Source organism: Thunnus albacares, chromosome 6 (assembly GCF_914725855.1).
Source record: "Thunnus albacares chromosome 6, fThuAlb1.1, whole genome shotgun sequence".
NCBI classification, from domain to species: domain Eukaryota; kingdom Metazoa; phylum Chordata; class Actinopteri; order Scombriformes; family Scombridae; genus Thunnus; species Thunnus albacares.
The window spans coordinates 10,084,345-10,109,042 of NC_058111.1; the positions used below are offsets into that span (position 1 = coordinate 10,084,345).

Here is a 24,698-nt window from a genome sequence, read left to right on the forward strand (position 1 = left end):
TCATAGTATACAATATTTTTCAGTGACTATATTTCACTCCAAATAACAGGGTTAGTCCGGGTTAACTGGAGCACAACAGATATACTTGAAGGAACAATTGGAGCAGGTTCTTCAGTTGTGTAGTCTAGGTAGGTTTGAGGTCTTTGTTATGGTCCTGTACCCCCCCCCAATACCAGAAGTATAGCAAAACATTATAGTAGTAATATATAATATAATGTTCTAAGTGATCTTCTAATGAAAGCCAATGGGCGTCAAGCACAAGGAGGACAGAAAAGAGAAGTCACAAGTGACAACAGTGACAACAAAGAGAGACTTTTAAAATGGCTAAGACAGAGATAAGCTAATAGTTCAACTTGTTTCATCCAATTTTTAATTGCTTCACTAGGAAGACGATCACATAAGTCCTGGTTTTAATCAGTTGCTGGTAGCCAACTTTGCAAATGACTATCGCTCTGGCAATTTTGAGATAAGACACTGAAACAATCAGTAACACGGTCCTTCCTCTTCTCAAGCGTGACATCCCATCTATGCTCCATCACTTGGAGAGTCGAACTACTAATATCCATCAGCAAGGAGAGGATTTAATCAAAACCAGACTTTTTGTGTGAACTGTTCTGAACTGTTCTACAGTCTGACCTAAGATTAAGAGGCTGGGTAAAGACAGATACACTGTGTGTGTGTGTGTTTTTTGTGTGTGTGTGAAGTAGAAATTGTGCTGGCAGAAAGTAACATGAGCCAATATGTTTACTGAGTGGATTGAGGTTATCATTAAAAGTGCAGCTTAGGGCAGACGCAGCAGATCAACAGCAGTCATATAGAGCTCACTGTTGCTGAGACTTGGAACTCCTCAGCCCAGCAGGCTAAGCCTCTGGCGGCATTCAGACTAAAAGGCATGGCACAGAGACAGACTGTGAGGAAAAGAGCAAATGAAAGAAGTGGCAATGCTACAGTAAGGAGAAAACACTGGTTAGGGAGAGTGCACCAAAGAGTGGGAGAGAGTGTGCGTGAAAGAGCGGAGAGAGACTTTACAAGCCGTACTGACGAGACAGAGCCAAAGCAACGTAATGATTTCATTTGTATACACATGTATTCCCACTCATTTTATTCAGGGTCAAAAGCATGCATTTGTCTAAAGGGGGGATATTAGACCAAAATAAAAGCTTCAAGAGCACAAAGAGAACAGAAAACAGCCAGGGTGAAGGTTTGAATCTAGGAGATTTTGTGAGTCCAATGACAGAGCCACCACAAATACATTTTAAATATTAGTAAGTAACACAAGACTGTGTGGTGAATATATATATTTTTGGTGTAGGAAAAGCAGAGAGAAATGGCATGGATAAGGGCCGGGTGCAGTTGACAGAGGTTAGCACATCTCCTCATCTGATCTGTGCACAGCGGAGTGACCGTGTCCCACCATGCATCACAGCCACCTCATATATCTAATCTCATCTTGATCCTGGCGGTGTACAGCTGTATTAAATGTCCTGTTCTCTTGCCCCTGCCACAACATCAGTGAACTGTGTCATTTCATTTCTAACATGTTCTCTTGTAACAGCCAATCTATCCGCCACGCCTGGGGGAAAAAAAAATAAGCTAAACGTCAAAGTGAAAGAACATCAGCTAAAGTAGCGGTCGACGTTAATGGTTTCATGACAAGCATAGCAAACATATCTTGTGTTTTGATCTCTGCAAACGACACAAACGCTAACAAACGGTTATTCATCTGTATCTTGAATGAAATGTTGGCCTCACTTTTCTCAAGACCTCCGCCACACTCTGAAATGTCTCTCTGGCACAGCTGCTACAATTATTTCAATCACAGAGAAAATTATATCAAATCAGCGGTCCCTCAGCAAACACTAAAAAGCCATTTGTGATTTATTTAAGAGGAAGGGAACAGGTGATCACACAGAAAGAGCACAGAATCATGACCTGAGCAGGGCTCGAGACTAACGGCATCCTGTCATCTGGGAAATGGTAGAAAATGTGTTTAGGATCTTCCCCGCGGCGCTTCCTGGACAAAACGGATTTTATATATAATTTTTTTATTTATTTATTTCTAACTATCATTTGACAAATGACAAACTGAATCGGGCGCTGCATACAACGGAGCGTGTCTTCTCATGCTGTTACTGAAGTTGCTATCGGAGCTGCTCCGTTTACCTCATTACCGTGGTAACGCAATCACGTCATGCCCACCGCAGAGTCGAGCTGATCGCCGCTTCACCGCTGAGTGAGCGGCTCGAGTGATGGGACATTAGTTATTCTCTCAGGCTTGACATAAAGAATGACATGCCGGATGGCGTGATAAGACATTTAGAGACGTAAGACATAAAGATAGACATTTAGACTATAGAGGCTAGAAGGAATAATAGACTACTACGAGAATAAATATGTCTGAAAAAGTGGGGTCATCTTATATTTGGGGACTAGACAATTACATGTTCACAACATCAGGTATTCTTTTTGAATGAATTAAGTATCGATGTAACATTAACTCCTACACAGAGTGTTGCATTATGGGTTGTTTTAAACCTTAAAGTTGCTAGGCGTTGTCTAGCGTCTTACAGTTTGTTTATAGTGAGTGTGTTAGTCAGTCTTAAAGTGTTTTGTTAGTCCAGTTTAACCCCCTTATATTCAGGCCAATATGGTATTCAAGAACCAATTATTTTATAACATCCGAGGTTTCAGTTTTGTTTGTTTTTTTTTAAAAACGGCGGTTAGCTTGACGGTTTGAATGGCAGCTCTACCAGACCGTCTATCCCCTCAGTCACAAACAGCTTGCTCACAGGACCTCGCAAATATGTTGCACTGGTTCATCTGGCTGTGTGTGAGTATATTTGCTATAGCATACATTTAGACAATTTCAATATATTATTGGGGTCTTTTTTTGTTATAATCTAAGCCTTAAACACTCATTAAACATAGTATGTGGACAGTAGTGATGCACAGTTATATCCGCGGGCGCCTCGGTTAATCTGCGGATCGAGCATGTCAGGTCATATAAATGAACATTCTGATTAGTAGATGATGGGTTGCGGGTGGTTTAATAATACATCATTAATGAGGAAAATATTAATTACATTCTCTAAAATAAGAACACAGCAGAGAGCAGGGCAGAGCTGTGGTCCACTGCTGTTCATTTTCCGTCAGGCACGAATTGACTGACTCACAACTACACAAACTAATGGGGAATGCTAAGAAATACACAGAAACTAATAACAATTATTTCTGCAATTATACAAGAGAGACTGCTGGAGAAATTGGTGTACACAGCATGCTACAATCTTTCCAGACCGCATGGGTTATCAGGAGCAGAAACGGGACCGCAGCATACACAGTACAAAAATATGAAACAGTATTGTAAAGGAACAGTTCACCATGGAAATGTTTACAGCATCTCTAATCTTTAAAGTAAATGATTAAAGAAAACATACATGAACAGGGGTGGATTTAGTGATTTTGGGGCAAATTCTGTCTTGCTTTACAAAGTAAAGAAACAACATTTTGATTTTGGGACAGTTAATATTCACTTCAGGATCGTTAAAACTCTTTTTCCAGATGGTTCCGGTACAGTGGTGAAAAAAAGTTAAGTCTGGAGCCCTGCCTGAATATTAAAAGCCAAATGTAAAAGGCCTTACCTCAGGAAAAGTGTGAACACTGTTTTCATCTTCTCTGCCAGTAATTTAAAAAGAAAATGAAATGTAGCCAATCTCAAAAAGCTCAGAAAGCGCAATTTGTCTAGCTGCATGGACTTCATTAAAATGGTCAGGATGTTTGCTCATGCTTAGACCTAAATGACTGGTAATAGTAGGATTCCCATTACCATCAGCGGGAGAATGGAATAAATAGAAATACATGTCAGGTGTGGTAAAAATCACTTAGCTCTATGTCCCACTTCATCGTATGAGAGGTTATTTAATTTGAAGGTGAGACTGGAGCACAAAGGGACCATATGGGGTCCTGTTATTTCATTGTATGATGTCATTATTCATAAATAATATAATAGACAACTTTTGAACTCCCTGCTAATCAGGAACTGAAGCTACAGCAATTGAAAGAAAATGTGTAATGAAAGAAAAGTTTTGTGAGAAGCTGCTTTTTTTTTTTTTTGCAGTTCTTCCTGCAAGCTATGAGATCTGGATATTATTCAAATCCCAAAAGCCAGAGGGGTGAATAAATTGAAAAGTTTGAAGGTGAAACTAGGGAACAATGGAACATAGGGGTCCTGTTGTTAAAATATGATGTCAAATTATTTATACTTTGACCTGCCCTGCGTAATAAAAATTGACAATATATTTTAAGTTTTAACCCCTCAAGACAAACGTAAATCTACTCAACAATGCTAAATTTAAAAAAAAAGAACATGGACAGCAAAGTAAAGACCTGAAAGATTCCCTCCATGTGGGAGGCTATGAAGCGACTGATTACTGCAGTGATAAAGAGGCAAAGATTCCCTCAGCTCCAACCCCAGACACCAGCTGCCTGTCTTGATTTCAGCTCCCTTTACAGCTCCCTTCTTGTGGAACCCAGCGGAGAATCGGTGCTAGACTTCTGACGTGTCAAACAGGAGGGTCCGCTTTAAGTGCAACTGACACTTTTAGCTTTGTTACACGGAGAACTCACTTTCTATGGATTCACGACTCTGTAAAATGCTTTTATATTGTGTCAACGCTGTCTAACTTCAGTTCAATGCCAACCTATGTCATGTGGAGCAGCCAATGAACAAGGGAGGCCTTTCATCCGCAGCCGGTCTTGAACTTTAAAGAAGCTAAACCGATAAAAACTAAAATGGGGATCAAAGACCAATAACGCAGGTCTGTTTGCTTGAATGACACTTAAGGAAAGAATATGAGAGCACCTTGCCTTTGTTCCACTCTCTAATTAATCACACCTTTTAGCTGGCCACACTGAGTGGCGCAGCAGTTAGTGCGAAAGCGGTCTGGGGCCAAGGTGGGAAAAAAAAAACTCCCCGAGCTACGCTGCTTTTCCTATCTCATATTCACAGCTTACTGTGTGGCAACACAGCCCTGTTTACTATTCTGGTGGGTTGTATCATGTGGTCGTTCGTCTAATCCCTAGAAATGCTTGGAATTGTCAAACAGGAGAAGTGCTCACCTCTCCAGAGGGAAAGAGGAAGAAAATTACAAGGCAATCTTGCAGGAAATATATCTGGCGAAAGCAAAGAGTGTTCACTGTATGAACGCATGTACAAAACCTGACTAAATAGCACCGCTGGTTACAGAACACCACATCATCTGATCTGAGCGCAATATCTGACACAACAACCACCCATGGGACACATGAAAGAAAAAGATGTACTGTCTGATACTAGGCCAAATAAGATAGACAGCAAACAAAAGCAAACAAAGCACAAGTAAAATATTTTGTACATGATCTGAGTAGCAACACCCTGTTCATCCAAAGAAAGGTTGTAGCGACGCATTGTCCAAAAACTTGAATTGAGTAAATTGGCAGCTGCCTTAACTTAGTTATAAATTTGACCTGAGATAGTCACCTTGAGAGTAGTCTGCACTGCAGCATTCTCCTCTGTTCACTTTTGTTGATGCAGTCAAGCCATGTGATATAATCCCATAATACAGGACAACTGAAACAAAAACATCTTCCTCTCCATCTCTGAACACACAAGTATGAACCAAGCCTCTCTAATTCCCAGCTAATTAAGCACATTAGATACGGAGCAATAGTTGTGAGCTGGTATTAACCCCGCTGACCTTGAGATATAATTTGGTTGAAATCAAGCTCACATTTCAAACACATCAAGTCGGATTTACACTGGATGAAGCAGACAGCAGGGGACAGATCCAATAGTCAATGGGGTTTTGTGATTAGTGTGCACAGTTTCCTGCTGCTGACTACTGCTGTCAAAAAACATATGCTCTCCCGATGTCTCATACACTGTACAGCGAGAGGCGAGCTGCATCCATCCAGAAATATGTGTTGCTAGTTTCCATCAGAGAAGAGAAGAAAAGAGAGGAGAGGATGGGTTTAAAGGTCCACTGCTGATATAAACATCTCTGCTTGATAGAGGAAAGAAAAGTACACTGCAATGCAGACACCAAAGGGGGAGATGGAGAGGGAAGAGGGAAAACAGAAGGTTAAGATAGACCTTTAGCAGGCAAGAAAGGCAAAAGATGAAAAGAGAATGACACCAGAGAGCTCTTGGCTCTGTCCTCTCCAGATCATCAAAGTGTCACTTCTCTTACTAGACCAAGACTGTGACAAGATGTCCTCCAGGTTAAAAACAGGGATCAGTATGCAGGTCACAGGACTGAGGAAGGGAGAGGAGGAAAGTGGTGGAGACAGTCCAGTGTTTACTGCAGCAATCCCCCACTTCCTCTGTCTGACCACAACACTCTAATGACACTGTTTCCTAACAGACGATTTATCACCTCGATGACAGCAAGCCATACTGGTTTCTTTCACAGAGCAATTATGATACTGGCAAACCTCAGATGACATACAGATAAAGACATGCCATCCAGATATTAACAGTGTTAAACAGTAATTACTTCAACAAAAAGGAAAACACTGTGTAAAATATATATGCTAACATCCATAATCTAGGTTGGAAGTGAGTTGCTGCTCCGAGTGAAGGAGTCCAAGTATCTCGGGCTCCTGTTCACGAGTGAGGGTAAGTTGGAGCATGAGGTTGACAGGTGGATTGGTGCAGCATCAGCAGTAATGCAGGTGTTGTACTGGACCGTTGTAGTGAAGAAATAGCTGAGCCAGAAGGCAAAGCTCTCAATTTACCAGTCGGTCTACAACCCTCACCTATGGTCACAAGCTTTGGGTAGTGACTGAAAGAATACGATCACTGATACAAGCGACCAAAATGAGTTTCCCCTGGAGAGTGTCTGGGCTCAGCCTGAGAGATAGGGTGGGGAGCTTGCACATTGGGTGGGAGCTCGGAGTGCATCAAAAGGAGCCAGCTGAGGTGGTGTTGGGCACCTGGTTAGGATGCCTCCAGGACGCCTCCCTCTGGAGGTGTTCCAGGCACATCCAACTGGTAGGAGACCCCGGGACAGACCCAGAACACACTGGGGGGACTACATATCTCTTCTGGCTTGGGAACACCTTGGGATCCCCCAGGAGGAGCTGGAGGGCGTTACCGTGGTGATGGATGTCTGGGTTTCCTTACTCAGTCAGTGGCAGAAAAGGGATGGATGGACGGATCCTTAATCTAAGTTCAGTTTCATTTTTGGTCTTCAGAGTAGATGCACTGCAGCTACAGTATATATTGTGTTCCTTACACTTTGTTGCCAACCAGTATTCTACTGTATAATTATTATGAACACCTAACACCTTGAACTGATCTCTTTACTAAGCAAATGTCCTTCCATGAAGTAAAAACCACAAGAATTGATGTATATATATATATATATATATATATATATATATATACATACACACATACATATAGATATATATGTATATATAGTAATATATATATATATATATATATATATATTCAGTGTAGCTATACACTGAGGTCAAAGCTCTCTGCCTTATCTGATGAGTCAGGTATTTCATTAATTCAAGTACTCTCTTCCCACTAGGTCTGTGTACAACTAGCTGGACAAACCAAACCATACTGTATATTTTCCTTAATACAAATTCATAAGGGAAAATCTAAAATGTTGAGTCCTGAGACAACCTTGCACATACCTTGTCATATTCCCTTTCAGCATCTCATACAAGCATAAGTATGAATATTGTCACAAGCAGCAATGATCAGATTGTGAGCATTTGGATGCTTATTTCTTATTTAATTGACAAGAAGAAAAACTTGATTTTCTTTAAAATAATTAATTGTGGTTACAATATGCTGATGCTCTGTTGAGATATATAAATCTACTTTCAGAAACATTTGATGTAGTTTATGACCTTCACTGAAGACGTGTTTCAAATGACTACATTTGTTGCAATTTTGATAAAAATTGATTGGCTTGTATAGTTGAAACAGATTGATTTTTTGAAAATTCTTTTAACAACTTAAGATCAGTGAAGTCTGCAGAAGATCCTGACTAAGTTTTGGAACAACTGGCCCTGATGAGATGTCGAAAACAGGATTTTGAGAAAATTGAAAAAAAAAAGACATTTTTAGAGCAGAAGACCAGATGAAAACGTAAGTTACGTTTATAAACCACTCCCCTTTTCACCAATCATGACCAAACTTTATATAATGAATTGAACATGACCGCAGAACATGTAGAAAATTTTTCACTCAAATCCACGCAGCTAATTATGAGATATAAACTTTTCACATTTGTGACGCCCCTTAGGTGTCAGAATATCCAAGGACTGCGTGGCGAAGCTCGGACCTAGCATCCGAACACATGCATAACGTTTGTTTTCAATAGCTTCAGACAATTTTGATTTGTGAGTGTTGATGCAAAACTGAACTTAAAGACACAGGTTTAAAAATGTATAATTTCAAAACAGTATGGAATATCAAAAATCCGAAAAAGCACTTTTGTCCGGCTTGGTACAGATATGCTATGTGTCAAATTTGATGCCGACAGCTCAAAATTTGTAGGAGGAGTAGTGAAAAAACAGATTTGCACAAAATTCTAAATGGCAAAAAATCTATCTAGGCCCAAATGGGCATGTACATGGATGGATAGATTTGTCTGGACCTACAGAATCCCAAATTTTGTTTCTCAGACTTACGGTTCAAAAGTTATAGGCCAAAATGTAAAGTTCCTTCTTATAGTGCCACCATCTGGCCAATTGGTATATTGTTTTTTGTCTGAGTAGCGGGTGAGGAACTGTAGCTGTTACAGTTTCTGAGACCCAGGTACTTTTAGGGCACAAGAATAAAAACAATCGCTGCTAATAAAGCATTCCCCTTTCGTCTTTTTTTGGACTCTTTCTCGGATTTCCACACTCACAGATCCTCGCCTGGGGCATGTACATTTAAATCCCCCTAATCTTTCTCCCCTTTAATGTAATCTGTATTTACATGCACCACCAAGAAAACCATCCACCGGCTATACTTCAAATGCTGGAGATACCAGACATGCCTGACCAACCGAGACTCACAGCTCAACCAAATCTGAGCTGCATATGACGGACTGAGGAGATAACGTACGCAAAACAATAATGCACACAGCATCAAAAGGAGCTCTTTTTTACAACATTAAAATTCTCCAGGTTTCTGGATGGAAATACGGACGCTCCAAAGGGAGAGTTTAACAAGATTTAAAGGCATGGGGGCATATCTGAAAACTGGACAATTTTAATCACATTTGATGTTATCTTGTCATAAGACCATTTTTAATACTTGCAGAAATAGAACTATTAATGTTCAAAAATAAAGCACTTAGCAATAGCGCAGTGTTACATTCGTAATTACAGGGAAAACTGCAATTGGCTTAAAAGTGTGTGGGCTCAGTGGTGAGTGCGCACCAGGTCTTGTAGCATCAGGAGAGGGCAACGCAAAAAGCAGTGGGGGTGGCAGATGAAGATTAAATGGATCAGGACACTGGTAGTCCGTGTATAATTATGTACTAGATACTAGTTAGAGCATGCACTAATAGACAGTGGATGAGCACAATTAATCAGATGTTCAAGCTCCTAGTGACTATCTTTGCAGCAGCAGTGAGCAGAGAGCTTTGCATATTCAATGTGAGGCGGGGGTCAAGTAGGATACCCTGTCATCTCTCAGCGCAGGTACATTAACAGCTTCATGGGTCCAACTTCAAAGGCTTTCCCCCCGTCGAGGCATGCCGCTGGGAACAGTGGGAGTGGGAGGGAGAGTCTGCTGCACCCTTTGACTCTACTGGTCAAACTTGCAAAGTGAGGGTGCTGAATGGCCGCATCCGAAACAGGCGATATATGAAGAAACTATGGTCATTTCTTTTAATTGACAGTCCTCTGTATCTGCTCTTTCTGCAGGGCTCTACTGATCAAGTGTTGGTTATGCTATGTCTTGCCTTCAGCTACCTCTTTAAGCACCAGCTGCCCTCTCTCACCACTCTGTCACCTCCACAAGGGCAGGTCCGGACACTTCAGCCAATCTCGACACCCCTGAGTCCTTGCGGTTCTGCCTTTCTCCCCCCTGGTCCTGCAGTGTAATTACTCGACTGCCTACTGGCTGCCCCACCTGCTTGGCCTGTCAGTCCTGGAAAATTCATGGTCATTACCCAGAAACAAAAGGACAAATCTCATCCCATGCTGGACCCAATATGCTGTCCTTGTTGTTGTTGATAAAACACAGTAACATACTATATGCAATATGCACATACTCGAGGCACAAAATTGTGCAACTAAATGCATTTTACTGCATGGAGAAGAATTCCATCATCCAGTGAAAATCCAAATACTCAACTGTTCTTGTATTCCAGGTCAGCATACAGAAAAATGAAGAAGTCTCTGTTCCTTTGTGAGGATTTACCTATGGCTGCCGGTATCATCCCTGATTCTCCTCTCATACCAGGTGGAATATGAAATCAGTGTAGCTGCATTTTATCTGGGACAGGCTAGACACTTGCTGGATTTTTAATCTTTCTGATTCAAAAGGATGCATCCTGCTGGTGTGATAAGGTAAACCCTCACAAACATGTAAAAGTCTAAAATCAAAAGTGCATTAAAGCAGAACACAGCAGTGAAGAAAAGTTGAGGAAATAAGAATGTGTCGACAAAAACCTGACTATTTTTAGGGTTTTAGTTTTAGGGGCTAACGCGTGTTGGCTACGTCTCATGTATCAAAGACATTTCCTTAGGCACGATTTGCTTCGCTTCCCATCTCTTATGGTAAAGAATGCAGGTTTTTTTTTTTTTTGGTTGTCAAGCAGCTGCCTCAGATTTCAAAAGAACTTTGGTAGTAAGTGAATCTTGGTGCTTAGAAACCATATGCCAAGTGAGAGTAGACTGTAAATTATATATATATATAAAAAAAAAAGTCATGTTCTGTAAGGTATGTCCTGCATTTTGGGACTTGTGCAAAGATACATTATAATATCAAATGTATGAGCAGCAATGCTGTTGCAAATTTTGGTGAAAAAAAACAACACAACTTAAGATTTAATTTCCTCTTTATTCTTAATATGACAACAACAATCAATGACCAAATAATGATTAACATTTAAAGGTCCACTTTTGATGTAAAAAATAGACCAGTGTTTTCTGACATGTTCCTGAAAAAAAGATATTCACACTGCTTAACAAAAAAACAAACAGATTTTCTAAATAAGACTATGTATTTTATCACACATATTTTAAACTAATATTTTGTCCAGATCCTTATCCAATCTCATATAAATATGGTATATAATAGAAATCAGTACAACTACTAAAAACTACTTAGAAATTACTGCAGAACTAAGTCAACAATTCCCTCACATGCAATTTACACCAAAATTTAACAGTAAAAGCTTCACAGAAGTGGTATTTTCTGCCTTTTTCAGCATACAAAAGTATAATTTCATAGTTTAATAGAATTTAAAAACAATATTTATTAATGGTTCCATGCAGCAATTTTAAATCTGGACAAACTGAGGTTTTGACAAAAAATGTTAATCTTGATCTTAATCTGTTCAAATGCCTTTTGCACCTAAAGTGGCAGGATGCATAGACTCAAAAAAATACTCAAGTCAAAGCTGAACAAAACCATTGTTGTCCAGATATTTATAGAATTCAGTAACCAATCTAGAGACCAAACTCCGCCATTCACTCGATGAGATAGTATCAAATGAACAGGACAGTCAGTCAGGACAGAAACAGGTGAATCTTTCCTCGGCTTGCTAGGACTGCAACCTCTACCTCAACCCTGACTGTTATGTTCATGCAGGGAGAAAATGAAAAGAAAATGAATAATTCAAGCTCAGTCTGGGTACTCTATGGAGAAAAGCGGAGTGGGGATACACACACATCATACATTAAAGTATGTGAATATGTACAAGTCAAACATACAAACAAAAATTCTATCTTATCTTGTATCCAGCTGCGGGGCTTTACCAGAATGTGTGATATTTTGAGATACCATACACTCAACTCAAATCCGCTGTCGGTGGACTGTTGTGACAAAGTCGGAGAAGGAGGCGATTCCTTGCCCCTTTGCAGCAGAGATTTTTACAAGCCCTGAAAGCTCCTCTGAACCAAGCCGCAGCAACATAAAACAACACAGCCGAGTGCCATGCTCAGTTTTTATCAGGCAAAGACAAAGTGCTTTTCACTTTTCTCTCCAGCTGAATGTCAAATAGGTTATCAGACACCAAAAACAAATAAAAGACAGCAAAAACAAGCAGGGATCATTTGCATGGAAAGCTGTTATTGACAGTCTCCTGGCACAGAAGTGTAGAAGGAACAACTTGTGAAAATCAATCAAAAACTACTGCCATTTCAGACTGAGGGTAAACATTGGAAAAACGATAAAGATAGAGTTGCAGTGTAAAACTGAATCTATCAGAGGCATCAACTAAGAAAGGTTGTCTAAGAAAACAGCTATAGTCATTTCATCAAACTCTCTCCGAGTGTGTGCGTGCACATGTGTATTGCATGTTTTTGCATGAGTGTGGTATGGTTTCAGCACGGTGATTGATGACTCTATTATGGTCTTATTTGATCTACTGTGTAATTACTTGCATCAACACAACCTGTCAGCCTCAATCTGCTTAACATCGTGAGGCTGCTGAGCAGAATGTTGCTCACTGAAAGTGGGAGTAATGTCAACAATGGATCCTTCTCATTCACATGCACTGATCAATTCCAGACAGTGCTGTCGACTGCTAGGCCAGCATCTGCAGGGTATATGCATATTTAGCCAGATGTAGCTGCTCCGATAGCCAAAATATGAGGTTTGTTTGTTCAGTGGTCGGGTAGAACTGTGTATGTTAAATAAATACTCCATAAAATAAAACAGGATGAGTGCGGCACAATAATTAATGCATGCATGGCATGCTGTTTCATCATATCGCCTTAGCTTAAAGCCCCACTGTTAAAGCCGGTGTTACTTCCTGTTAACCTTCTTTCTCAAACAGAGAATGGGGGTGTGGTTAATAGTCGGACGTAATCCATTACTATGGTAACCAGACTGCCATTCTAGCGTACTGGCAATGTGTGGGAATGGTAGTGATATTATGGCCTAACCTGTCCACTTACTACAGTATTAACTATAGACTAGGTTACATGTAAGTAACAGAGATATGTGAAATCAGACTATGGCTTCTTTACTGATGGATCATCTATCCTAAGCAATGACATCTCACCCTCAGTTTAATATTTTTCACCCCCCGTTGAATTTTGAATAAATACATGGCAAGTGCAGTGTGGTAGGTATTAGATGCACGGACTATGTGGATGTCTCCATGCGCACCTGCTATCACAGTTAAACATGTTAACAACGGCTCAACAAATGGAAAGCTTTTCTTCAGGATATGTCTGGACAGTTCAGTGTTATGACATGAGCACACATCACCACAAATCTGCACCCAAAGACAGATGGAGTCGTTTTTTTTTCATCACTTAATTACAATGATAACGATAGAAATAAAAAATAAAGAAATTGATGTGGTGAAGCTGTTTAGGCTATATGATTATATCAGACCAACGCTATTTTAGCAATAATTATAATATATCTCATCTCACACATGGTGACACAGTTCAGTAATTAATGTTACACAGTGTTTGCGGTGCAATGTGTTTGAAGGATAAAACATGAGACGCTACTTTTGCTAAAAAGAAAGTTGGAAAAGAGGCCGATGAGCCCTCCTAACATCTCCTTCAAAAAAAGCAGAATATCAAGTTATAACTGACCAGTCTTATGTGTGTGGAAGTGTGTGTGGTTGTTCTGTAGTAGCCTGGTGTCGTTTTCAGGAGATTTAATGAAGGTAAACACAGTGAACATCCATGTGTAACAACACTGCGCTGTGGTGCGGAACTTCTCAGAGGCTGCAGATTTATGAACACATCAGTCCTGCTGCCTTCAGATGCTGCAGGGATTTAATGAAGTGAAGGAGAAGCTTCTCATACGGTATAAAGCAGCTGTGGACAGTAGATACTGTAAGAATCACCCACATTCATTTATAGATCGATGCAGACTGATTTACTGACTTTTCTTTTTATTTAGATTATGAGCATTGCTAGGCAGTAAACTTACTTTGTAATTTAATTTATAGTTTTTCAACTGTATCTATAAAAAAAAGTTATTTGAGCAAAAACAGAGATCCTTTTCATGTGTCATCGTCACAATGGAACATAAAATTGTATATATGTCAAATATCTCTATATTTCATGTAAAACAGTAATTTGCCATCTCAGGACCTGGCAAGATTCCCAGAGATTGTTTGCCATGACTTTAACAAGAACAAAAGCAGAAACATTCAAAATCCACCACTGTTGTTCTCCAGCAGTGTCACTACATGTGATTAGAAGGTAAAAACCCTTCTTTTTTTTGTTTTACACAGTTATGTCATGTGGGAACTGAATTGACAGATTGTTTTGTGTGAGACCTACGTGTATGTGTGAATGCTGGAAACCACTAATTGAACCTTGCCATGCTGTGGGATCTGTGGGTGAAAGTGGCTTTAAAAACCACCACTCAGGAGAAAATGCACTTTCAGACCATTAAGGATAGAGTCACTAGCTATTTCTGTCCAAAGTGTGTACTTGTGCCCAACAAATCAGTGAAAAAGCATTTACTATAATACATATATAGAACAGAATTAGTTGCATGTATAGATGATTTTCAAATTAACGAGGAACTATGGACACTTCTGGCGGTAGTACCACATAGTATGACAATTACTATGCAAATGTATTATGGAAATAATGACAATTATCAGGTCCATATCTCAAAATTTATGGGCATGAGCATGTGTGAAGATTTATAAATCATAAATGGGCTGTGAGCAACCTGATATATGGACAGAAAGAAGGGCCAGATGGCTGTGAAACAGCAGAGTCACCCTACAGTGCCAACAGTGGCGTTTGCCCACAGCGTGAAGCCCCTCACATCATCTGTCCTCCAAAAGCAAAGCAATTACCTCCAGAAATGGAGAGAAAAAAAAGCAAACCTTGAACGCTTCTATAATTACATAATGGGCAAAAGGACACTGATTGAACAAGTAAAAGCTAGTTTAACTAGCTTAAATTTATCTTTGGCAAATACTGCAACAGGTGTAACTGTATTTTTTTTCAAACAGTCGTGGATACAAACAACACACCTAATCTTAGCATCTTGCCTGGTTGCTATACTGAAGGGTTTGAAATTGAAAGATGTATCATGTCATTTATTTAGTTATATTATATATATATATATATACAAAATAAGCACATTCCCTATGGTCAGTGGTGATAAGCCAACTCATGTATACTGTGTAATCTGCCTCTATCACGTGCTAAATGGTTTATTGTTTTATACTGACTTTGTATTGTTATGGTTACCTTGACCATATAGTCCTAATTTAATGAATTTAGTTGGATATGAATTTTCTTTATAAGCACCATAAGCAATTAACTGATCAGTGACTAACTAGGTTGCACAAAAACATACTGATGAATTGATCTACTAAAATTGTATTTGACATACAATGAGTTGATATGAATAAAAACAGATATTTAGTGATAATGTTGAAATAATTGTGCAGGTCAGTGTTCATTTTAGTAGTGTTTAGTTTATCTTAACTGTGGCTGTTGCTGTGGTGGTTCGGCACTGCACTTTCCAGGGAAACAATACTAAAATAACCACTTCCTCTTTTTGTATTCAACAACAGTTGGTATGTTTCTGATCTTTCTTATGCAGCTGGGTACTGAAAAAACAGTGGTGGTCAATGAAATGAATACGCTCTCATCTCATCACCTCATTACTGACAGCTCATTTAGAAACTGGGTCAAAATCAAGTCAGAACGGTGCTCTTAGAGGAATGATATGGTTTTAAATGTCAGATTAATTGCAATGGACAAAATATGTCCGACACATCCAAAAGCCCAGTAATCACCATGATAGGGATCCAAAGATTGATGCCTTAATGCCAATGTTTAGTGAACAGTGGCGCAATTGGAGTGTGTTCAGAATAACAGTGAGCATCTTAAGAGTCAGAGGAAAGGAGAGGAGAGGACTGGACAGCCAAGAAACATGGTCACTCAGGCAATACACACTAATCTGCAGATGCCCCGAGTGAGACTTGGCCATGCTCTCTGACACATGGCAATCACACGGCTCAGTGCAGAAACACAGGCTCATCGTCCACAACACCACTGACTCGGTGACATACCTGGAAGCACCGGCTACCTCCTGACTAAGAATAAATGTACTGACAGGGACCGACATTCTGGAGCCTTCGCAGACAGAGAGATGTGAGGTTATTTGGAGTTGAACTGACGGTGTTAAGAGCGAGGGTTTGATTCCAGTGCCAACACTTACAGGCATGGATAATTTCATCCTTAATCTGGTTACTCAAGTAATCCAGTTTTTGTTTGGCGCGTGTTAACGTTGTAATTTTAGAGTAACCTGGTTAACCTCTGACTTCTGTCATGAAGATTAAATTAAATTGCTGTAAATGAATTTTTGAACTGGCTGACTGTAGGGGGAGCTATAAGCATCTCGCTGCTTTCATTTTTGGTGAATGTTATCCTTACAGATAACTGGACATTCTTCTGCCTTGTTGACATTTTAGTGTTAAAAAGAATCTAACTGCCTCTACCTATCTAAGTCAAAGGCTTTGTATTACTGGCCGCCACCTTTGATGAAAATTCAGGCATGTGATGTTGACGGAACGAAAACGGTGGAACTGAACTGCGAGGGCCGTGCAGCGCCCGGACAGTCCACAGCACGCACACTGTAGTTATCTCATAATTTATCTTCAAAAAAGGCAGCGGTTGCAAGCATGTTTTGATTTAATGACTAAATAACTACCTTTGCGAGACAAACATGAAGTATATTGTGAATACTTTCTACGCCGTCACTCAGAGACTAACGTTAGCGGAGCAGAAAACTCCAGAATTACCGAACAAGACCAGCTGACCGACACACACTACAGCTTTAAACAATTTAAACCAACTCTGAGGTGAAGAAAATAACTCGGTGCTCAGTCTGTTTCCTTAGAAACCCTGCGCTTGCTCAGTGTACTGGACAGCGATGGCTTTCCCCAGAGCTAGCGGTGCAGCAGAGAGGCTGCTCTCCACTGCTGGAGACATGACGTTAATAACAACACAGCCGAGCACTCCACCTCCCGCTCAGTTTGTTATTCTCATACAAGCAGGAGACTGTAAGATGCCTACAAATTAATTAGTTCATTGATTACTGCAATTAACTTTTTAAAATAAAAAGGCTACGGACCGTTTATCTTATCTGCCAGTTCTGTGTCATATTGTATTTCAGTAGAATAAGAACACCAATGACTGGTTTTGCACACAGTATACTGGAGTAGGAAACTGAGAATGGCGCCCCCTTTTCTATTCATTCAATCGAGAATCGGTTTAGAATTGAGAATTGATTCTGAATTGAATATGCACCCAAGTATTGTGATAGTATTGAATCAGGAGATAAGCATACAGTCCCAGGCCTACAAAATCAACTTCAGTTCGCCGTCAGTTGTCACAACTTTCATTTTTCATTTCTTTGTACCATCTTGGTATAAAATTAAATCCCTACGGACGCTCTCGACTGTCAAATCATGATTTTTTTCACTTAAGCACAGTATGCCGCACCACATACGTTCTCCAGCCTTGACTACCTGTCTAAAAAAAATACTGGGAAAACCCTGAAGCCACATTTTTACAATACAGTTTTTAGATCTTGGTCGTTTTTTAAATATATATTTTAACAGGATGAAGGATTGTTAGTCATTGGATGTCATGATCTTACGTTATCAGAGAAACAAGCTGAGCAAATATTAGTGGCAGCACCATTCACAGCCCCTCCAGTCATCCTGTGTCAGCCGAAAAGCGTCGGAGAAACACTGATTTTTAACGTGAAACTGCTTTATTCAGTGTTTTTACCCATTTCAATCATCAGGTCCCTTTTGTTTTGGAGAGGAGGAGACCTCTGCGGATAATTTGGCTCCTGGTAAAAAACCTCCTGAACAATGAACGCTGAAGGAATCCTAAACAGGAGAAGCTAGTTGGTTAACAATGAAGACAATAACTCCCATGACCCTACGCTACATCATCAGACTCCGTCTTTTGTTATTGTCTTGATTGAGAGACCCCTAGCGGCAGAGAATTACATATTGTATATTTAAGGACCAGCTATTCTCATTTTAATGACCATCTCAGCTGCTCAGCATCCCACAGTCACTGTGCTTCTGCTAGTAAATGAATGCATGCAATGTTTAGATCCATAATTTAAATTGAGGTTAATTTGAAGTCCTACATGACACAAATTAAAACAAGACACTGGGGTCCAGCCATACGCAGTCAAAAGGACAGTAAAGCCTGCCTAAAGGAATAAATACAGCTAGACATGAAAGCAGAGCTCAGTCTACAACATTCTGCGTTTAGAATTCACAACGAGTCCAGCAGACTTTGATAGAAAAAGATCTTACTTTGCACAAAAACACTTCAATAGAAATGGTCATTTAAATGTTGAATGTTTACAAGCTTTCTGTAGAATAGCAGCAAGCCTCATTAATGTTAATGATGGTGTGCATGTAGCATATATAATGGAAAAGAAAAAAACATTCTTGCAAAATTCTCATTCTCATGAATATATATCATTGGAATGCATTAATGTGTTTATAGCAGGATTGTAACTGAATGCATGTACTTAAATCACACTGATGGAGTAGAACACTCCAGGGTAATTATGGTCGGATGATTGTCTGTATAGAACACATTTCATTTTCTCCTCCTCTACTTACTCTTTTTTCCTCTGTTACTCCACAGCTACTTCTTTTGCCCTGACAAGCTCAAGATGACCCCCCCCCACCCACCACCCCCCTCCATATAACAGGTCACATACTCAATCTCATAAACCAGTGACAGAACACTGGTCCAGAAGAGAAACGTGCTTGACTGCTGGAAGCACAGTGAAATCATTCCCACTCACTGACTGAAATGACAGCTGTCACTGGGAATGAATGAACAAGACTTCACTGACAAAACACAGTAGCTGAAAAAACGTCCAAGTTCAGCGGTGGGTGAGATGTTGGAAAGTAAGCGTTTGTGTTACAGTACAATACAAACATGGAGTAACATTTCCTTCTTAACTTATGATGCAACATTCTGTGTAAGAGGCAAACATCAGCCTTAAGGAAGCTTTAGCTGACAGCAGTATGATACATGAATCATCATTTAGTTAACAATTACCTGTAAATTCAGCTTTTAAATATTTGTGCCACATTTTTAAACGAGTCACTTTGGACTAGGCAACTCTCTCCATACACAAGCAACTTTGGCCTATGAGTACACACAACACTCTGTTCTAAAGATATTCTATAAGCACCATTCAGAGCCCCTATACTATACCATATTGCCCCATTAAATCCAAAAACAAACCACTGACAATTGAGAGTCTATTTGAAACTACAATTCCAATGCATTTATTTTGACATACCATGCATAGAAATCCCATTACAGACACTAAAATGTTATTTTTTCCTCGTCTTTGGTTCAGATAATAACCGCATTATTGTTCTGTGAAAGATTATTTTACCCCTCTACTAACCAATAACCTTTCTCAGGCTGGAAGAGTGCAACATAAATGTTGCTGTCAGGCAGGGCACGCTGGGTTCAGGACAAGTTTCAGACATTGTCAGGATCAAACAGTCCATGGAGCGTGGGTGTTGTGCAAACATTTACACCCAGTGACCAAAATTAACACCTTGGTTCACCAGCCAGACATTAAATTAAAAACTTTACCTGCCAAAATATCATTACAGGAGAAAAAGTTACGTTTTTCACAGAAATCTCGTTGACCAGACTCAAAAGATACCTACCACAGAGAAAGGAGGGAAAAGTTTTGCAGTCATCACTTGCAGCGCAAATGGAGCAGACAGCCAATTGAGTTTCTATTAGATACAGAGGCATGCCGGTGCACCTTGTAGCCTGCTGGTTAAAGCATATGCCACGTAAACCGCAACGTCTGCGGTTCCATTCTGGTTGCGGACCTTTGTTGCATGTCGCCACCCCATCCTCTCCCTCCCCTTCATGTCCTGTCAGTTCTCTCCACTCTCCAACCTTGACTGAGTTAAATCAGTTTTATATAACACAATGGTCCTGTAAGACTGTTGGAGATTGATTACCTGTAGAAAGAGTCCAATTTATAACAGAAGAACAACAGCATAAACACTAGGGAACCCTTCCTTAAACAGGGACTATATTAAGAGACCATCACACAGCATCCGCCGGGTGTGAGTAATGGACACGGAGCTGCACAGTTGATTGGAGACGTTAATAATGACCACTGCAGGATTGTAGCCACAGGGACACTTCCTATTGTTAGCCGTGAAAATCAGCTTGGAACAATCTAATCATTGTTAATGCCTACACTGTGAACACATTGTAGTTATAAAGTGCAGGCACAGCTGCCACATGGATTTAGCTCGGCTGTCCTGGAGTAGCACCGAGGCTGTCCTGAACTTCTCTTCACCCCGTTCCCCATCCTCCATCTACTACCCTCGTCTGGTGAAACAGCGGTTTCTCCAAGGTCAACAGAGCCTTGCATAAGACATGGAAATGAGCCACTGGAGAAAAAAAATCTCCAAAAACAAACTTTCTGTTGCTGTGATCAAAACCAAAACTGTAAAAGCAGCTGTAAAAAAAAAAACCAAACAAACCAGGCAACATAATACTCTAAATTACTAACTAAATTAGCATAATTCTAGCCCAAAATCATGTGTATATAAATAAATAAATGCATATTCTCATTTAATATGAGAATACAAAATGCAGTACATGTTGGTACAGGCACCATTATATTAAGGTATTCTGGAGAGATATGTATTGATGATCAACCCTATGCTGTAATAGAAAAGAGGAATTATGTGTCACAATGTGCCAAATAGTACTGTTGGTTTTCATTCTAGTCATCCATCTCGGACTTACTGATTTAGACCTGGAACACCTGGTAAAAGCAAATATTACCCTGGTAGGATTGAAAACTAGCAGTACTACTTTAGGGTTTGTGATGGCATATTCATAGGCTTTTCTATAGTACACAGTACTTTCTTTGTGACACCAGTAAAATAAACAGTACATCCTGTTTCTCTCCAGGAACTCACAGCTCCATATTTACACTTTGGGCAGATGAGGTTGTCAGCGGGATAATATCAACTAGAGAAAATATGGCAACTCCAAGAACATACAGAGCCACTCTCTTCAGTTTATCCTCTCTTGAAGAGGTGAGTCTGCACTACTTGTCTGGAATTATGGGAATATAAGTGCAGCAATGCACGTATCCAAACTGTAAATATAAGAATGTAACTCCTTTAGTATAACAGCATGCCGCACTAGTCCATCATGCATGTCCCTGTGTAGGGTTTTTTTCCAATTCCTTTTCAATGAGAATTGTCCATTTTCCAAACACAAATTTAAATATTTTTGACTTTTTATTTCTCATATATTGTCTGTATGAGATCTTTTTTTTTTACTCAAGTGAAGGCAGTGCTGGAGGGGAGAGATAGGACTGACAGGTGAGATACAGATACTGTGGATAGATAAAAACCAAGACAGCCTCCAGCTATGAAAAAGCCATACATGACCATCCATGCTGAGAAATAAAATATAGTCAACAAAATTTATAGAAACAGCCAAATATAAGCTGTGTCCAGAGCGGGATTTTCTGCCTAAAGCCAGAGAATATGAGATAAAGTACTTAAACATTAATCAAAGCATGTATTATCACTCAGAAGCATGATGCTGGGATTCAGCAATATCCACGGCCTTTCACCACTACTAACACTCTGTATTCACATTACTAGAAGAGTAAGATTGTCACACTGTCCCAAGCTGTGTTCCATATAGGCCATCTAATTCCATGCTGAATCATCTTCAACCAAATGCCACGGCGGTAATCCTTCTCTGCAAGAGACTCTGGAGCAACAGTGAGGCTCTCCAGCCAGATGTTCCTTTCAAAGCAGTCCAACTCTCACAACTAATAGCATTAGCCTGAGACACCACATTCAGGATCTAGCCTTTGCTTGAAATTAGACTTCAACATGCCCACATGCTCACATACAGTGACTGAATTGCATCCCCAAAGCTACATAACACATGCAATTTGTAGTATGGATATTAGACTGAATATACTGTGCACTATGTGTGATCAGCAGCAGCTCACTCACTGCTGTTCTATGTTGTCAAGTAGAATTTGTAGATTAGGCATTTAAATGTCAAAAATGAAATGAAAAAATGATATTGAATTTGAACTGCGTATAATTTATAGTGATTCATTCAATAATATCTTCCTCATGCATAAAAAAGGCATTATAACAGGTTAACTTTTCTTTTTTAACAACAATAGCCACAGTACACTTTGCATCTCTATTTAGTGGGGATGCACCGATTCGACTTTTTCAGTCCCGATACCAATACCAATACCTGGAATTTGAGTATCAGCCAATACCGAGTACCAACCGATACTAGTGTTTAATTAATAAGTCATATACCTCACTGTGTGGAGGAGACTGGCATCATTCCTTTATGTGTACGGAAACATCAGACTTGACTTTGCTTTCCTAACTTTGTAAAACAAAATGTAACACATAAATATGTTTAAAATTATATAATATGATCATGAATTCATCAGTGAGTGATTCAAGTCATTGGTTTGCAGGAGGAATGGGATGTGTTCAGCAAATATACAGCTGATTCAGGTTGCTAACATTTAGCTGTAATGATTCAACAACATTGGTCTTAGACTACAATCCAGATATATAACATTATCTAGATTGATATTATGTGCGTAGGCTAACATTTAATGTTAGCCTAGTGCACACTCACACACACACACACACACAACGTTACTGTTTTGAAAAGAGGACAGCTATGAGGATACACTCACTGAATGGAGCGTGTGTGTGTCTCTGCTAATCTGTTTAAAATAAACAAAAAATGTAAACAATATGGGATTTTCTGGATTGAGTCAAGTGAACCTACAGAGAGGTGGTGTTGACTGACCTCAGCAGGTTCTCCGTCAGAAACACAGAAACTTTCTGAGGCAACTGTCAGTAATGCTAAGACCTTTTTTTTTTTTTTTTTTTACCAGAAGGCTCAGCGGTGCTGGAGTTACAGCAACACGACCGAGAGAGGAAAGTAATCCCGGAGGGGAACGTGCCCAAAATGAGCCTGATCAGCAGAGCTAATGCTAACTGCCAGCCATTGCTAACTAATGGAAACTCGACTTTTATTAGTCGCTTGCTTTGCTATAACCACCACAGTTATAAAGTAGATAGTCGGTTGTATTGGATTTAAATAGCGGAGGTGTTTTTCCGTTACATTTTAGGCCATATGCTTTTCTCGTATTATAATATAATATAATATAATATAATATAATATAATATAATATAATATAATATAATATAATATAATATAATATATAAAGATTAGCTACAGTAGTCAGTCTTATTGAGGCTACACAGCCTCCTTGGGACAGCCGATATTTACTTAACATAGGGTCCAAAACACAGTGTGTCTTTGTACTGTCTATTAAACCTTGTGCTTCACAATGCTGAAACAACAGCAGCAACCCAGCTCCAGTGGGAGAACAGCATCTAACGGCACCACTGGCCCCACCGGTGTGTCCTTTCTAGATAATAGATAGAATAGATCGGCCGAAATCAGCCCCATTGTCACCGATACCCAATCCAGCTTGAGTCAGTATAAGACCCAATATCCAATATCAGTATCAGATCGGTGCATCCCTACTCTTTAGCTCCATTTAAATCACCACAGAATTAAAGGTGGTACAAAAAACTCATCGACAGGGCTCCATAAATCATTATGGGGGTGCAACTAATGATTATTTTCTCGATCAATTAATCTGCAGATTATTTTCTAGATAAATCAATTGCTGTTTGGTCTATGAATTACCACAGAAAAGTTAACAGTATTGACTGCGATTTCCTAAAGCCCAAGGTGATGTTTACAAATTGCTTGATTTGTCTGACTACCCGTCCAAAACCCAAATATATTCATAACACAAAGAAAAGCAGCAGATCCTCATAACTGAGAAACTGAAACAAAGGAATGTTTAGACATTTTGCTTGAAAAATGAGTTAAATGATTAATCTATCATGAAAATAAGTGCAGATTTTGATTTTTGGTCACAGAATCAATTTTCTGTCATCGGACTGATCGTTTCAGTTCTAAATCATTTTAAGATTTACTTCCTGACAATAGAGGGCAAACGCCGATCTCCAACTGAACAATAAACACAATCTGAATTGATTGACTATATAGGAGAAGCCAAGCTATCATTTCTAATTCCTTGAATTAAAGTAGAACATAGGGAAGTAGAACATGTAGATGTCCATTAGCCTGTCATGAATATACATATGTACGAACAACACTTCTGTGCTGGGAAAATCTGACATTAAATGGCATTTGAAATGAAAGTTCTGCACCACTAATATTTTATTAGACAATCCTAAATGCTCAATGGTAAACTGGTGAGAGTCCACCAAAATGGGTTTTTTTAAAAGTTAATGCAGTGGACCAGATAGGAAAACAAGCAGATGGCTAAAAAAAGTATGTCCAAGTGGCTTATTATAAAAAGATCCTGTTATAATGTGGCA

General features: G+C 39.5%; 1 protein-coding gene across 8 annotated transcripts in view; it reads right to left on the minus strand.

Moving 5' to 3' along the window:
• nbeab (neurobeachin b) overlaps positions 1-24,698 on the minus strand; it is a 206,506-nt gene that overhangs the window by 167,551 nt on the left and 14,257 nt on the right. The gene's annotated exons all lie outside the window — the stretch shown is intronic.